Below are 17022 nucleotides of genomic sequence, written 5' to 3'. Positions count from 1 at the left end.
ATTGTCATGTTCACGAATCCAGTCTGAGATAATTCGTGCTTAATGGCATGATGTGTTATCCTGCTGGAGGTAGCCATCAGTAGATGGGTACACTGTGGTCATAAAGGGATGGACATGGTCAGCAACAATACTCAGGTAGGCAGTGGCGTTGACACGATGCTGAATTATGCCCAAAAGTGTGCCAAGATAATGTCCTCCACACCATTACACCACCAACACCAGCCTGAACCGTTGATACAAGGCAGGATTGATCAATGCTTTCATGTTGTTGACACCAAATTCTGTCCCCATCATACGAATGTTGCAGCAGAAATCGAGACTCATCAGACCAGGCAACGTTTTTCCAATCTTCCGTTGTCCAATTTTGGTGAGCCTGTGCCAGTTGTAACCTCAGTTTCCTGTTATTCCTGTTTTGGCACCAACAACCACAGCAGATCATTTTGGCCATGTCTACATGCCTAAATGCATTGAGTTGCTGCCATGTGATTGGCTGATTAGAAATGTGCGGTAATAAGCAGGCCCGGATTGGCTTATCGGGAGGACCGGGAGAATTCCTGGTGGGCCGGTCCGTTTTTTGGCCGCGAGGGCCGTCATACCTAGCTCCAGAATCTGTTGCTCTCAGCAGTCACACTTTTTAAATAATTTTTTTTTAATTGACCACAGTCTTCTTATTCATTATTTTACCGCAGCTCTGCTCTTTTTATCTATTTTCTCGCAGCCTGGTGAGCAGGATGCTGCAGCCTGCAGGTTAATGATGATATAACTCAGACGAGCCACCTCTCAATGCACAGCTGTTGTGGTCCAGTGGTTAGCATGTTAGGTTGCGACGTTGCGGACCCGGGTCTGATCCTTGTCTGAGTAGATTTTTTTTTAGACATAATACTGTTAGGGTTGTTGAACATTTGAAGTTCTAAAGCAGCTGTTTTCTCAAAAAAAGACGTTATAGTGTAATTAGAAACTGAATTGGAAATGACCTTATTTTAATATAGTCAGTCGTGAACTGAGGTGGGCTGTCCGAGGCTTGAAACTCCAGGGCTGAAAAGGAGTCCCACTCCGGCCCTGGTTATAAGCAGTTAGACAGATGTACCTTATTGTACCTTATTTGTATAAAGTGGCCGGCGAGTGTTACATTACGTTAGCATAGTAGGCCTAATCCACTAGACACTAATCCAGATACATTTAAAAATGGTGTTTTCTATTTCAAAAGCTCTATTTCTATTTAAAAGCTCTATTTATTTCTTTTCTTCATCCACACTAAAACGACAGAAAACACTTTCTTTCACGTAGATGTGTTTACCTGCACCATATTCGCCTGCCATTTATTTACTTTCCGTCTCTTTGAAATGTCACGGCGAAATGACGCAACTGTCATTTGCCTCTGCCACTGAACAACAGCTCCCAGTAAACATTACAATATTAATCTTTAGGGCGTCACGGGGGCGCAATGGGTAGCACAATGGCCTCATAGCAAGAAGGTCGCTGGTTCGAGCCTCAGATGGGTCAGTTGGCATTTCTGTGTGGAGTTTGCATGTTCTCCCTGTGTTCGTGTGGGTTTCCTCCAGGTGCTCCAGTTTCCCCCACAGTCCAAAGACATGGGGTACAGGTGAATTGGGTTGGCTAAATTGTCCGTAGTGTGTATGGATGTTTCCCAGTGATGGTTTGCAGCTGGAAGGGCATCCACTGCGTGAAGTATATGCTGGATAAGTTGGTGGTTCATTCCGCTGTGGTGACCTCAGATTAATAAAGGGACTGAGCCCAAAAGAAAATGAATGAATGAATGAATGAATGAATATTAATCTTTAAAGTCCGCATGAACTGGAAGCTGCAAGTGTTTTTTTTTTCTTTAATATTGTGATGCAGCTCCTACAGAAATGGAATATTAAATGAGAAAACAGTGGGTGTGACTTGTTTTTTGTTCTGTGAGCTGATTGGATGTAGTAAAGCAGGCATTTCATTCAGAAAGCTCGGGAATTGGGTTTTTAGGAGAGTTATTACATCATTTCTGTTTGTTGTCTAAACTGACAGTCGGAGGGGCGTGGTTAATTATGGTAGCCACGCCCATTACCATTTTAACTGAAAACAAACAGGAAGTGCGTTTTCAGATTTCAGTTGTAGATCCCACTTTAATTCTCCTTCGCCCCTGCAATCATCCATGACAGTAAAATGACCCTAGACCAGGTCTGTCAGTGCTTTGAACAAAAGAGTTGCGCCCTAAAGGAACACACATGGGATATTTATAGTTCTGGAATACCCAGAGCTTCTATGGTTCCATCAGTTAGGTCTCAATAAGCAATCTTACCCAAAATGGGACATTTTAGCTGTGTATAGAGAGGATCCTCCTTCACCATTTGTAAAGTGGAGGCGGTCCTGTGCTTCACCACCACAAATCTGATCAGCCTCATTGGATCCAGTTCTCCACATGCCAGATTCAACACCCACTGCCCAGACCCTTCTTGAGCCAGATGGCAAGAAATGGCTGACTGCACTAGAACAAATGGTTTTCTTACATAGAGGTTTTGTCCTGTTTTTACTCCAAATATCTAGAAATTATTTAAGTTGTTTTATGTAAGTTTTTGACTCTTTTAAAGCATAAAATACCCTAATATGTTTGCAGATATTTAAGAAACATCCTTGGTGAACACATTTGTTTATCTGAAAAACATTGCTAAAGTCAGTTATTCTGCTTTGAAAATGTACTTTCTTAGCCAGAACGTCTGTCTTTGTTTTGGTCTCTTTAACCTGCCCAATGCCACTTTAGTCAATTATATTTCAGCACCCGGGTTGCCTTTGCGGAAAATAACATATTTTATTCATTCAGTCAGAAAGCCTCTCAAAATATGTGGCTGTGACCGAAATGTTACCTCAGGTGGAGAGTAGCAGACTCTGAAATGAGACTCAGATTGAGAGTTTCACATGAGGTGGTTATTAATTAGCAAATAATATAAATATTCATTCATTTTCTCGGCTTAGTCCCTTTATTAATCCGGGGTCGCCACAGCGGAATGAACCATCATCTTAACCAGCAAGTTTTTCTTCCTGCCGCAACCCATCTCTGGGAAATATCCACACACATTCACACACATACTCATACACTACAGAAAATTTAGCCTACCCAATTCACTTGTACCGCATGTCTTTGAACTGTGGGGGAAACCGGAGCACCCGGAGGAAACCCACGCGAAGGCAGGGAGAACATGCAAACTCCACACAGAAACGCCAACTGAGCCGAGGTTCGAAGCAGCGACCCAGCGACCTTTTTGCTGTGAGGCAACAGCAATACCTACTGCGCCACTGCCTCGCCCATAGATAAGACATTCTAAACCTAAAGAAAAGTTCTGGAAAGTGCTAAAAGAAGCCTGATTTTACACGTCAGATTTATTTCCGAAAATGTCAGGACAATTAGAACAAAACAGTTCAAGCTGTGCCAAAGGAAGTCCCATTAAATGTAGGTTTTTTGGTTGAAGAGGAAATGTGCTGTTGTTGTGTGTGTGTGTTTTTTTTTTTACATATTCTATATTTTCTGTTTGTCTTTAAAAAAAAGACTGATTGTTTCTATATTGTGTCAAAGTCTTAGGCCAACAAAGCTGGTATAGTACTTAGGAATTTCGCACAGTACTACATACAGTTAAGGGCAGAATTATTAGCCCTACTTATTTTTAAATATTTCCCAATTGATGTTTAACAGAGAAAGGAAATTTTCACAGTATGTCTAATAATATTTTTTCTTCTAGAGAAAGTCTTATTTGTTTTATTTTGGCTAGAGTAAAAGCAGTTTTTAATTTTTTAAAACCCATTTTAAGGTCTAAATTATTAGCCCCTTTAAGCTATATTTTTTCTCGATAGTTATAGAACACACCATTGTTATACAATATCTTTCCTAATTACCCTGACCTGTTTACTAAACCTAATTAACCTAGTTAAGCCTTTAAATGTCACTTTGGGGCTGTAAAGAAATGTCTTGTAAAATATCTAGTGAAATGTTATGTACTGTCATGTTTAGAAATGTGTTGAAAACATCTTCTCTCCGTTAAACAGAAATTGGGGAAAAAATAAACTGGGGGGCTTATAATTCTGACTTCTACTGTATATTGTAATCAATGTCAGGGAAGTTAACATATATAGTGTTAAATTATGGAACATTGTGCATCTGTGATTTAAACACTGATGGTATAACTTGTCTTAATTCTGCCATAAGATCACCTGAGACGGATATTAATACTGTGCAAACAGGGGTTGAATCTACTTGTGTACACTGACCATCTATTAAATTTCTTTCTGCTTGGAGAGTTATACTCTTGAAATGAATTGTTGAAGGAGGATGTGTTAAACAAGCAGTGGTTTATTGGCATCGTAGTGATCTGAAAGTTTGAAAATTTGACATCGTAAATGTGTTGATCACCATAGTGTTTTTTACAGTGACCGTCCAGGTCTCCAGGACTCGCTTGAGATTAGTCGGTGTGATTAAATGTGAATAATGAACCCAGCTGGCAGTGCTCGAACTGGCACTGAGCGCTGTCCATCACAGCATGTCTGTCTGGCTAATGCGATGGCCTAAAAGAGTGTCAGCCTCAGGTGTGTGTGTGTGGTGTCATCGCTGGCGAGAGACGGCTTGTTAACGCATTGGTGGTAATGCGTGAGATTGGTTTCTCCACGGGCCCATTTATACTGACAGAACCTCTTAAACCCATGTTGACAGTTGACGCTCAAAGGCGTTCGTGCGGCTCTGCATGGGATTCGGTTTCCAGATGCGATTTTTATTCCGCTTTAGGCCAAATGTTTTGATGCTTTAGGTTCATATGACAATTCTTTAAAGCAACAGTTCACCCAAATATTTTGTCATCATTAGTACATCATCCTCACGGCACGCCAGATGTATTTAACCTTTTTCTTTAGATGCACAGAGATTTTTAAGATAAATAGTCGAAAAATGCACATTTCACATTTCTAAAAAGCACATTTAGCTAATGTCACTGTAAGGCCTAATCCCAATTTGACCCCTGGTTTATACTTCTGCTTCAAGTGATCAGCGTGACCCACAGTGCGTGCAACTCGCGTAGCTGTGCAATCATACTTCTGCGCGCTGTTTCTGTTGTTCTGCAATAACACTTCCGAAACGCTAGCTGGCAGTCCGTGTTTATGTTTCTCTGTGTCGAGTTTCTTCGCTGGTGTTTTTTCTGTATGCTACTTTAATGTACAAGTAGTTCAAACTCGCTCATTCTGAGGCAGGAAGCGGCGGACATGCAACAACTTTAACCATGGGGTAAGCACAAAACAAATCTGTCCATCTAGAGCTCCTTTACGGGACTCCACACTTGTAAACAATCGCTCCATCGGGCTCGCGCGGCTCTCAGTACCGTCCATACTAGTCGACGCTACCAAGTCGACCAATCACAGAGCTTGTGCGACGCGTTGTTATGATGTGTAGTTACATTTTTTGAAAGGTGCACGTCAGCGATGGCCACGGCGTAGAGCTATGCGTCAACGTGTAGGCTGCTCCATAGCACACGTCTGCGCTTGATGCAGAAGTATAAATCAGCCTTTAGTCCTTTCCCTTACCCCTCAATTTGCACATTCACGTGAAGGGGTAGGGGTGTCCCAATTCTCTTTAGCTTGATGGCGTAGGGATAAGAGGAAAGACCTGTAGAAGTGGCAAAAATTTTAGGTTTGTTATGGGTTTCGGAAGTGGGCATGGCAGAATGACTCGACAGCGCCACCTATGCACTTTTGACGGACTGGCCCTCGACCTACGATTCATGCACACGTACAAAAATTGGCACACATGTCAAACATGCCAATACCTACAATAAAAGAAAACGAAAATCTTAAACCCAACAGGAAGTTGGGTATTTAACTTCCTGCGCAGAAAAAGTGTCGTTGTTGCCATTTCCATGTGTTGTATTTTAACTCCTAGGGATTTTATCCGATCAACAAAAAAATTGAGTTTTGTCATCTAAAGCCCTTGGGGATGTTAAATTGCGAAGATCTTGCGTTTTCGTTGAAGGGCGTGTCCGTGGCGGCCTCACAAACTTTCACAATTTGCCACAAAACAGGAAGTTGTTATAACTCAGGCATGCATTCTCAGTCTGCCTCCAAATTCACACATTTGATAACAGTCCTAACCTGAACACGTTTACATGCCAATATACAGTTACAGTTATAGCGCCACCTGCTGGCAACAGGAAATGACATGATTTACAGTATAACAAACTCCTCCTACAAATTTTGTCAAATCATTAACAAATTTGGGTGGTGTTATCTGCAAGCTCTAGTGATGATATATTGTGAAGATCTAGAGTTTTCGCCTAAGGCCGTGTCCGTGGCGGCATGACAAACCTTAGTGTTTCGCCATGGAAGAGGAAGTACTTATATCTCAACCACACAACAGCTGCGTCCCAAATCGCATACTTATGCACTATTCTACGCCATTTTGTAGTATAAACAGTGTAAGTAGTGTGTTCAGACTGAAAACTCTAAAAATAATAAGTGCACTTTAATTACCCGGATGATGCACTCATTCAGCCGCTAAAATGAAGTGTGTAATGATGGACACTTCACGCACTCAACGACCGCAGGTTTGCTTACGTAGCGGAATGGGTGGAGCTATCAGACGCACATGTTGGATAACTTTATTTATTTTGGATGGTGAAAGCAAAATTCTCCTACGAGAGTGATTATAGCGCCTCCCGATGGTGAATGCGGCAATACTCATGGCAGGTATTATTTGATAATTCTGTTGTTTATTTCACTGATTTGGCAACCGTCAAACGTCATTAGGGAAACGGTTTGAATTTCCGCTTAGTAAAAAAAACATTAGTGTGCCATTTGGGACACCACTTCATACATATACTATCCTGTTGAGTGTGTAAGTGCATAAGTACATAGTGCATGAGTGCATAGTGTATAGTGTGCCATTTGGGACGCAGCTAACGTCTGACCTGCCTGAAACTTCACATGGTGGATAAAATTTCTCTCCTGAAGACATTTACATGCCAATATAGATTCAGTCATAGCGCCACCTGCTGATAGAAGGAAATTTAGCTTATAACTAAGCCACACAATGTCTGACCTGCCTGAAAATTCACATGTTCGAAAAGATTCATCTCCTGAAGACATCTACATGCCAATATTGAGTCACAGTCATAGCGCCACCTGCTGACAGAAGGAAGTTTGGCATATATATCAGCTTAATTTATTATTGTCCGCTGTTCTCTCTCATCCTAAGGCCACCAGGCAGAGGTGAGCCCAGGTGCAAGGTCCCTTTCATTGCTGCTTGTTATTATTAACATTATCAACTTAACTAAGAGATATATTCTTCCATGTATTCCATTGTTCCAGTACAGAAATGAGATTTACAATAAAACATTACATTTATTAGGTGTCACGCACATTATACCACAGCAGCATTAATATATAGAATAGAGTAGTGCACATTTTTTACAATAATGATTGATTCCATTTAGTGTCCATCATATAATAAACACAATAGTTACTTTCGCTGATAATTTGTTATTTTAATAACAATGTAACTCAGTCCCTATTTATGAGAATTAACTAGTAACTGTAACCTATTTCTTTATTTAAAGTAACATTCCAAATGCTTCTTACAACAACATCAAACATGTCTCTGATTGATTACAGCTCTCCCATTACAACAGCTTACATCATTTGCCACTACATATTCATGATGCTGCATGAACCTTATGTAGCTGGTCAGACTTTCTTGTGTAAAGCTGCTTTTGGAAGTCTCTTCGTAACGAAACCGTGTAATAATGCATCACTCGTTGCGTAATCCCCGTTATTCAGCATCTCAGTGGGTTTTGATTGCTCTGATTGGATAAGAGGTGTAAAATAATAGCACCAAGGATGTTAGTCCAGCAAAGTTCTGCTCTCCGTAGGCCACAAAGCCTCACCGCACGCGTAATTCACCTTCCAGCACAATATAGATGACGCCACGGAGGTAGAAAAAAGAGCCATTATTTACACCACGTCTCAGTCCTTGACATCTCTCATTCACTCCCAGCAACCACAGCTTTCAGCTGCCAAGGAGCCGACGGCTCGCTTGTCTCCTAGCAACCGGCAGCCCACATAATTGTCTCTCCTCTCATCTTGCTGTAATAGGATTTGTGCTATATTATGACATCTGCGTTTTTCTCCATGCCGCGCTTTGACCGTTTTTTAATTCTTTCTGCAAGAGTTACTTTCAAGTGGCAGTTTAATAACAGACGTGTTCACTAAACATGTCTTATAATGCGCACATACTAAATGTGTGGCTTTTATAGGACTGTGTGCTGCTTGAGAGGCAATAAACCAACCCTGTTGCTGTGATTGAAATTCAGATCATTGTCTCGTGCAGCCTTTAGGAAGATGAGGCTTGTCTGGTTTACCAAACGACAGCCCAGATGCTGTATATTGTAAAGAGATAGTTCAATCTAAGGGGCGAGGCAGTGGCGCAGTAGGTAGTGCTGTCGCCTCACAGCAAGAAGGTCGCTGGGTCGCTGGTTCGAACCTCGGCTCAGTTGGTGTTTCTGTGTGGAGTTTGCATGTTCTCCCTGCCTTTGCTGGGTTTCCTCCGGGTGCTCCGTTTTCCCCAAGCGGTAATCTTCCCGCTTTCTCTCAGGAAGCCAATACGGAAGTAACTAAAACTGCAATTCATCCGAAATTCCGCTAGTCCTGGCCGCTCCTGGCTCCAAAACAGAGCACATTTCAATTGAGCCCACTGTTAGAATGGCCAACTTTACAGCAGAAAAAAAGGTGTTTACAGCCTGGTACAAAAAAAGATTTTGGTTAATACAGCTAATATTACCCTTCATGACAACTGTGAGGGGGGTGAATTTTTTTAGAACTCATCCGTTTCCTTTATATTAAGTTATATTAAGTTTGCATAATTAAGGGCGTGGCCACTTGAGTGACAGCTAGGTCTCGTTGGTCGGCGTCACGTCACCTCAGCTAAATCCTGCATTTTAGCCACTGAACTCGGCATATTTATCGTATTTCTGTGTTGTTTTATGTGGCTTTACACAGTCGACTGCCTTTTGGACTTGTTTCCTACACTTATTTGATGGAATGTCATGCGGAGTGCACGTTATTGTGCTCACAAACCATTCACGTGGCCTCCGTTTCACATGTGAGTAAAGTTATATACTTGTATACCATCTCTATACATGTATTTGTTTTATTTAAGATCATTTATCGTTTTTATTTATATTTAGAGCTGTAATGCACTCCAGAATCTGTCAGATTGATTAGCTGTGGGCTCTAGAACAGTCATCTGAAGCGTTGCCATTCAGTGTTATGCTGGATTTCATCAATAGTCTTACAGTAACTAACACAGACTATATCTGAAGTGTTTGGAAGTAATTCGCGTTTTCCTCCTGTTGAAAAACGTCATAAGAACAATGTTTAGTGGCTCAATGTATTACAGCAGTGTTTTTAAAAGACTAAACACTTTATTGATATAGTGTACAACCAAGCACAAGTGGTCAGAATACAAACGAGTCACAGGTGATAAAGTATTAAGCATTTCTCCCAAAGTAAAGTGTGTCTGAACCAGGTCGAAGCAAACTGTCAGCAGGTGTCTGTAGCTCCGCTCACTCTCCGCCTCTTTGCCCTTGTTTGGTATCCCGCCGTGGGTGTGATGACGCGCGAACAAAATGGCGACGGTTGGCCGCGCCTACTTGTGGCTTCTTTTGCGCTCTTTAGAAACCTATGGGTGACGTCACGGATACTACGTCCATATATTTTACAGTCTATGGTTTTCCCCCACAGTCCAAAGACATGTGGTACAGGTGAATTGGGTAAGCTAAATTGTCCGTAGTGTGTGTGTGGATGTGTGTGTGGATGTTTCCCAGAGATGGGTTGCGGCTGGAAGGGCATCCGCTGCGTAAAAACTTGGCGACCCCAGAATAATAAAGGGACTAAGCCGACAAGAAAATGAATGAATGGTTCAATCTAAAAAATCTAAATTTAGAAATTATTTACAGGCAGGGCTTGACATTAACACCCGCCAACCCGCCAAATGCTGGTAGATTTCACCTATGGCGGGCAGTGGTGTAAAGTAACTAATTACAAATACTCAAATTACTGTAATTAATTACTTTTTCTCAGGAATTGTAATTTACTGAGTAGTTTTATAAATGTGTACTTTTACTCTCACTTGAGTACATATTTAGGGCTGTATCTGTACTTTTACTCCACTACTTTCCTTCACCCTGCAGTCACTACTTGATTTTTTTCTTGTCTGTGGGGATTAGAATAAAAAGTCCTGCAATTCCCGTCCAATCAAATCACACATATAAGGTAAATCGCCTTATAATGAACTGTCACATCCGTCAGTGACCACCTGAGGGCACTGTAGTGCACCAGGACTCAGTAGGCACTACAGCGTCCCAGGAAAGACTACAATTCCATACATACCACGCGCATACACCGGAACATATACACTGACCTGTCATCACATCTGTTCTGTGTTACCGTTGATTATCTGGACTATTTATTCCATCATTCCACCGTTGTTTATCATCGCGTCGTTTGTCTTCCTTGTCTTTCTTGTTCCCAGTTCCGCAGTAAGTCTTGTATTCCTAGTTCGTTGTTTCCTGATCCTGTTCTTGTATTTTTGCTTAGTCTAGTTTTTCGAGTTTTGTTTCCTGAGCCTTGTCTCTGTTTTAGTTTCTGGTTTTGTGGTTTATTTGTACTTTGAACACCTTGTTTTATGTTTATGCACTGTAAATAAATCTGCACTTGAATCCGCAATCTTTTTGTTCGAGTTTTGTTATGGTTTTGATCACGCTAACGTGACAATAAACTACCTCAAGACATGGGTGATTTATAAATGCAGCAAACTGTTCGGAAGCATTAAAAGTGTCCAAGAAGATGTCCAAAATCTTTACACGCATTGACCCAGTGACTGTTTAGATGAGGTCACTGATAAGAAGATGACAGATGTTTACTGTATGGGAACCGAAATGGCCTTAAACACCCAGCAAGCACAAGACATCAACATGACGTCCGATTGACGTTGTACCCCATGTCGTGGGGAGGTTGCGTTTTGTTTGGTATTTGCTATGATCTTCTATGTAAAGCTGCTTTGACACAATTTACATTGTGAAAGCGTTATACAAATTAAGGTGAATTAAATTGAAATGAAAATCGGGTTGACGTCAGAACTCAATGTCAGACCAACGTCAATGTCCAACCTAAAACCAACCAAATATCAACTTCTAATAAAGTCACAGCTTGAAGTTGTGTGAACGTTACCACTATGACGTCTATCAGACGTTGGGTTTTGGTTGCCATACCTGATGAATAAATATCAGTATTTGACGTCAATATGATATTGGTTTAAGATGTTAGCTCGACGTTGAATTTTGGTCACTTTCTAACACAACGTAAAATCAACCAAATATCAACGTCATTTAACGTTGTTATTAGACATCAAAAAAATGTTATCTTCAGAAGCTGGCTAGACATTAAATTTTGGTCACTTGACATCACAAACTAAATCTAACCTAATATTAACGTCCTATGATGTTGTGTGCCTGCTGGGCAATAACTAAATGCACTACAGAATGTTACGTTTACACACATCCACAAATTACATGTAAATGCATCAGCTTTTTACAGTGTAATACTCACTACTTATGAGTACTTTTAAAAGGGCTACTTTTTACTCATACTTTGAGTAATATTTACAACAGATACAGTTACAACAGACTTTTACTCTACTTGCGCTGCATTTTTAGGCAAGTAATGGTACTTTTACTTGAGTATGATTTTTCAGTACTCTTTCCACCACTGATGGCGGGTTAGACAGACAACCCCACTAGCCACTTTGGCTGGTTGAAAATAATTTTTAAATTGTTAGTGCTGCCTTTGTCACGGTTCTGGTGGGGAAAAGGAGCGAGGACTCAAGTGGAAATTGGTATTTATTGATAAAAAATAAAAAGCAAAATAGCAAAACAAACTACCCCTAGGGGGAAAATATTAATAAAACAAATAAACGAACAAACAAACTAGACTGGGCAGGCTGGCAAACTGGAGAAAGGGAGAACAGGACAAGACAGGAAACGATGACATCTGATGACGAACTGAGGAGATTATAAGCAGGAGAAAATTAACACACAACAGATGAACATAATTAACTAATAATGGGTTAACAAGTGGGGTGGGACTTGACAATAGACGGGAGAGCGCATGACAGAGACAAGCCATGCGCTCACACAAAACAGGACAAGAACATGCAGCCAATGAGAGAACTCATTAACCGCATGTTCATGACAACACAAGCACAACACTGAAGGTGCGTTCGACTTCATGCAGCGCTGCGCAGATCGATCGAAATCTGTCTTAAAGCGGTGCATGATGGTTAGAAATCTTGTCCGGATTGATGTTGCGCCGACGCCACGTGACTGTCACATGTGGCATCAAAGTACCGCGACAACGCTCCAAGATCAGGCGGCAGACCGTGCAGCTTCTGAAGAGCGACTGCAGGAGCTCTGATGACGACACCGATATTACACGATTGGCCGAGTTCACCACATGACAACAAACACGTGTATTTCGGGTTTATAATTGGACAAATTCCGATTCAAAACTTTTAAAACAAACAATTCACTTTTCACACCCTATCTTACAGACTTGAAATAAAATAATCATCAGATCCTGCCACCCTAAAGCTCTCTTAACAAATTAAGTTAAAGAACTATTTTAATAAATAATTATAAAATGGTTTTATTATTATAATATAAATATATATTTTATTTTCTGTCTAGCAGTTTAAAGGCTACCTGCTCTTTCTGGGAAACTTCTACATCGCTCACTTATTTTACCTTTTGTTCTTTTCAACACAATCTTTTTGGATTAAAATGCTAGTTGAAAATTCATTCATTATCCATTATCCACCTTGTTTTGCTTTTTACATTGGAAATTTTTATATCTATAAATGTACACATATGTAAACCCTTTTTTAGCATATTCAAACAAGAAGTATTAGCCTAAAGATTGATGTTTAACTCCTAGAATTTATGCTTATTATATTAACCTCTCATTTCCTCTTATTTCTCTCATGCATTTGTTATATATTTTATTCATAATTCTCCCTTATTGTTTAAAAAGCAACTACAGTTTGTAGAGACTGTATTCGGTTTTATTTGTAAATGTTTTGTTGTTATAAATAAAAATAACAAAAATAATAATATTATGACGCCATGTGATCAATCATCATGACTGCAGCAACTTTTGAGTCCCGAAGTGTCCAGCTGTCCGCCTTGACGGCTCCGTATTCAACTCCGCCCCCGCTTGTGCTCGGCTAATCTCGTTGATCACCGGCTGCAGCTGAGCTTCATGCCGAACGCACCTTGAAGCACACGACAAAAGAACGTGACCACAATGTAAACACATAGACACATGCTTTGACAGACGCAAGACACGAGCACACGATGAATGAAAACACTCACCGTGCGCTCACACACGCAGTGTGCATGCTTCATTCCAGCGCCGACCAAAACCAACTAGACTGAGACGCTGGGAATGAAACACCACGCTGCAGACAGATGAAAACACAAACACGAGTATAAGAGCGCGCGCGTCCGAGGCACGCAGAGTCGCGCGGCCGCATCAAGCGGGAGTGCGCACACTCTGCGTACATCCACAACGGCGCACGCGCACACAGAGACACACAATGACAGAAACAGGACCAGACAGAGCTAGTGTCCGAGCTCTGCCACCAAAACAAGAATTTACAAGACCGGAGTGGCAGAACCCTGACAGCCTTATCACTTAAGATTTGAGTTTTAAGACCGTTTGTCATTGTGTGTGCAACTTGGAATTGAGAAGCGAAATGTGAAAATGATGCGCTGGCCTGAAAACAAGTTTATATAACACGGGAACATCATGAGAGTGAGTATAATGCCGTTTTTTGTTTTGTTTTGATGAACTATCCTTTTAAATGCCCTGAGATTAAATGTCCTTGTCTTGTCCTTGTCCAGATGATAACTTGTTAGCATATAAAAGGAAACAGCAGACTGACCTCAGGCTGCAAGTCTGCAGTCGCCTCTCTTGTCTTATTAAGTCCATCACTCATGGTGCAATGAGACAACTATCATGACATCAGTCTGCTTAAACCTGATGGAGAGCTGCAGTTGTCAGATTTCAGACTTGCAGATGTGCCTTCAGCATCATGGTACTTAATCTGTCCTAATATTTAATACACAACAAAACTTTGAGGCCAGATGGCGATAATGAGAAGTATTTGTATGATTGTGCCTCATTTCAATTAGAAAAACTTTTAAAAGATGGCAATTAAATGTGTGTGTGTGTGTGTGTGAGAGAGAGAGAGATAGACTTCTTTAATACATTGTTTATGGAGAAACATATTATAATTTTAATAAATGCATTAAAACAGAGAATTTGTAATTTGTTAGTTCTCTTTAACTTTTATTTGATTAGCAATTACAAAGTAGGCCTATGACACCATCACATTTTTGTTGAGGGTTTCCTTTAGGAAGTCCTATCACCAGGAAACAACTTTTGTGAGGTCAAGGTCACAGAAAAAGCATCATGATCTTGAGTAAAAAGTAAATGAATAATAAAAATAAAAAAAATAAGGCATAGACTCTTAGGATATCTATAAGATAGTGACATTCATTCATTTTCTGCCACTTTTCCGAGGCCGGGTCTTGGGGGCAGCAGTCTTAGGAGAGAACCCCAGACTTCCCTCTCCCCAGACACTTCCTCCAGCTCCTCTGGGGGGATCCCGAGGCGTTCCCAGGCCAGCCAAGAGACATAGTCCCTCCAGGGTGTCCTGGGTCTTCCCCGAGGCCTCCTCCCGGTGAGACATGTCTGGAACACCTCCCTAGGTAGGCGTCCAGGAGGCATCCGAAACAGGCCTATCGAATTTTTTAAAAACCCTTTTTGGCACAAAATTATTAGCCCCTTTAAGCTATTTTTTTTCGATAATCTACAGAACAAACCATCATTATACAATAACTTGCCTAATTACCCTAACCTGCCTAGTTCACCTTATTAACCTAGCTAAGCCCTTTAAATGTCACTTTAAGCTGTATAGAAGTGTCTTGAAAAATATCAAGTGAAATATTATTTACTGTCATCATAGCTAAGAAAAAAATAAATCCGTTATTAGAAATAAGTTTTTAAAACTATTATGCTTAGAAATGTGCTGAAACAATCTTCCCTCCATTAAACAGAAATTGTTTATATGAGTTGAACCTGCTCCCGACCAGGTTTGATCTACCAGAACTGTAGCTATGACAACAACTCTCGGATCAGTTTTGAAGAACCAAACGATCCTGGATCAGAAACGTCTGTCTAGTAAACAGGAGATCCTGGGTTGGAATTCCAGCAGTGCCTTGATTCAGGTGGTGGTAGGGTTGTAACAATATACCGGTATGACGGTCTACCACGATTTGAATGTGCACGATTATCATATCATGAACAATTGCATATCAACGGTTTTAACCCTAAAGACAGAGACAGCCGCCCGCGGCTAAAAATAAGTATTGCTCTTAAATGTTTAATAGCTTTTGATCCGCTGATCCGATTTATACAATTCAAAGATTGGCATAAAGAAGAGAATCTCAGCTTTCCAGTGCTGTATCACACAACATTCTTTCAGAGGCTTCGGAATCAGTGCGGTTACGTCATCAAAATTTGACAACGCTGATTTGACAAAGAAATGCTTGTCACTGTGTCTCCGGACAAACCAGACATGATACATTGATGCATTGTCCCTCCTCCATGCCCAGATTGGTTCAAACTCGCTATATCACAACCAATAAGCATAGGTTTCGCTTTTGTTTGTGGACCAACAATGAGCTTTTTGAACAACACGGAATGAGAGATAGGCATACATTTATGCGCGGCTAAATAAAACGCAAAAAAAAAAGTTTTGCATGAAATAATTCTCATACTAAGTACTTTTGCATGCACATCAGCACAGAAACATGACAAAACAGTGACACAGCAAAGACGAACTGCTGCTCTTGCTGTTTTCAAAAGACGCAAATGAAGGTGCAGCTGTTTGTCTGCATTGCAGACAACCACATCCAAATCCATATCCACAGACAACCATATCCATGCTGGCACATAAAACCTAAGGATGTTCCATATTGAATCTAGTTTTGTTATGTAACTATTTATAATATAGTAAATATTTATATCTATTTTTTTACTGAGGATTTGCACCGTTTATTTGAACTTTGACACATTATTTATTATTTTCTTATTTTTTTATTTGTTCATTGTACAAGTGGACACATTCTCTCACCTCAGCGGTCAAGATTAAGTCCTGAAAATCTCAACATGCTTACATTTCTTCATCACAACCTAGACTGAAAAAAACAACGCTTTAAATACATGTTTACAGCCATAAACTTGGTATTGCACTTTTGGTCTCCCATTTATCCTGCTTATAAGGAAGGACAGTTTAAGTTTATTTTTGTCTAATCTTAAAAGATCTTGCTTGTTTATTCCTTTTAATTTAATTTATTAAAATGGGAAATTTTTCAGTTTATTTTTATAAAAGACTTTTATAGTTCTATTAAAATGGTTCTTTCAAAAGTTTGTTGAAATAAAACCTTTGTTTAGTCAGAAAACGTGTTCTTATTTTTTTCAGGGTCTTTGCTATGAGAATTACTATTTAATACCGTATACCGCGAAACCGTCAAACTGTGGTATTGTTTTAGACGATTATCATACCGTAAAAAATTCATACCGTTACAACCCTAGGTGGTGGTTATGCTTCTTTTACAGAGCTTAACAAAATGAATTACATAATTGTTTGGCTTTGTGGCATAATGGAAAGCTCAAGAAAATAGAGTTAAACAACCTCTTTCAGGGTTGCTTCAAGACATGCTGTCTTTTATTAGGTTCGTTGTGGAAAAACGTCATTCCCAATTTTGAGCAGTGGGCTGTGGCTTAGTTGGTCAAAGCGCCAGTCTTGTCAACAGGAGATTTTTGGGTTCAAATCTCTGCAGTGTCTAACGTTCAGGTGCCAGAAGTGCTTATTCT

General features: G+C 40.3%; 2 protein-coding genes across 6 annotated transcripts in view; both read left to right on the top strand.

Moving 5' to 3' along the window:
* The window catches only part of brwd1 (bromodomain and WD repeat domain containing 1), a 1114832-nt gene that overhangs the window by 369137 nt on the left and 728673 nt on the right, over positions 1–17022 (top strand). The gene's annotated exons all lie outside the window — the stretch shown is intronic.
* atg16l2 (ATG16 autophagy related 16-like 2 (S. cerevisiae)) overlaps positions 1–17022 on the top strand; it is a 94398-nt gene that overhangs the window by 51295 nt on the left and 26081 nt on the right. The gene's annotated exons all lie outside the window — the stretch shown is intronic.

The sequence above is a fragment of the Danio rerio genome, chromosome 15, assembly GCF_049306965.1.
Source record: "Danio rerio strain Tuebingen ecotype United States chromosome 15, GRCz12tu, whole genome shotgun sequence".
In the NCBI taxonomy this organism is placed as follows: domain Eukaryota; kingdom Metazoa; phylum Chordata; class Actinopteri; order Cypriniformes; family Danionidae; genus Danio; species Danio rerio.
Note: the sequence above shows the minus strand (reverse complement) of the source record. Positions and strands in the feature narration are given on the sequence as shown.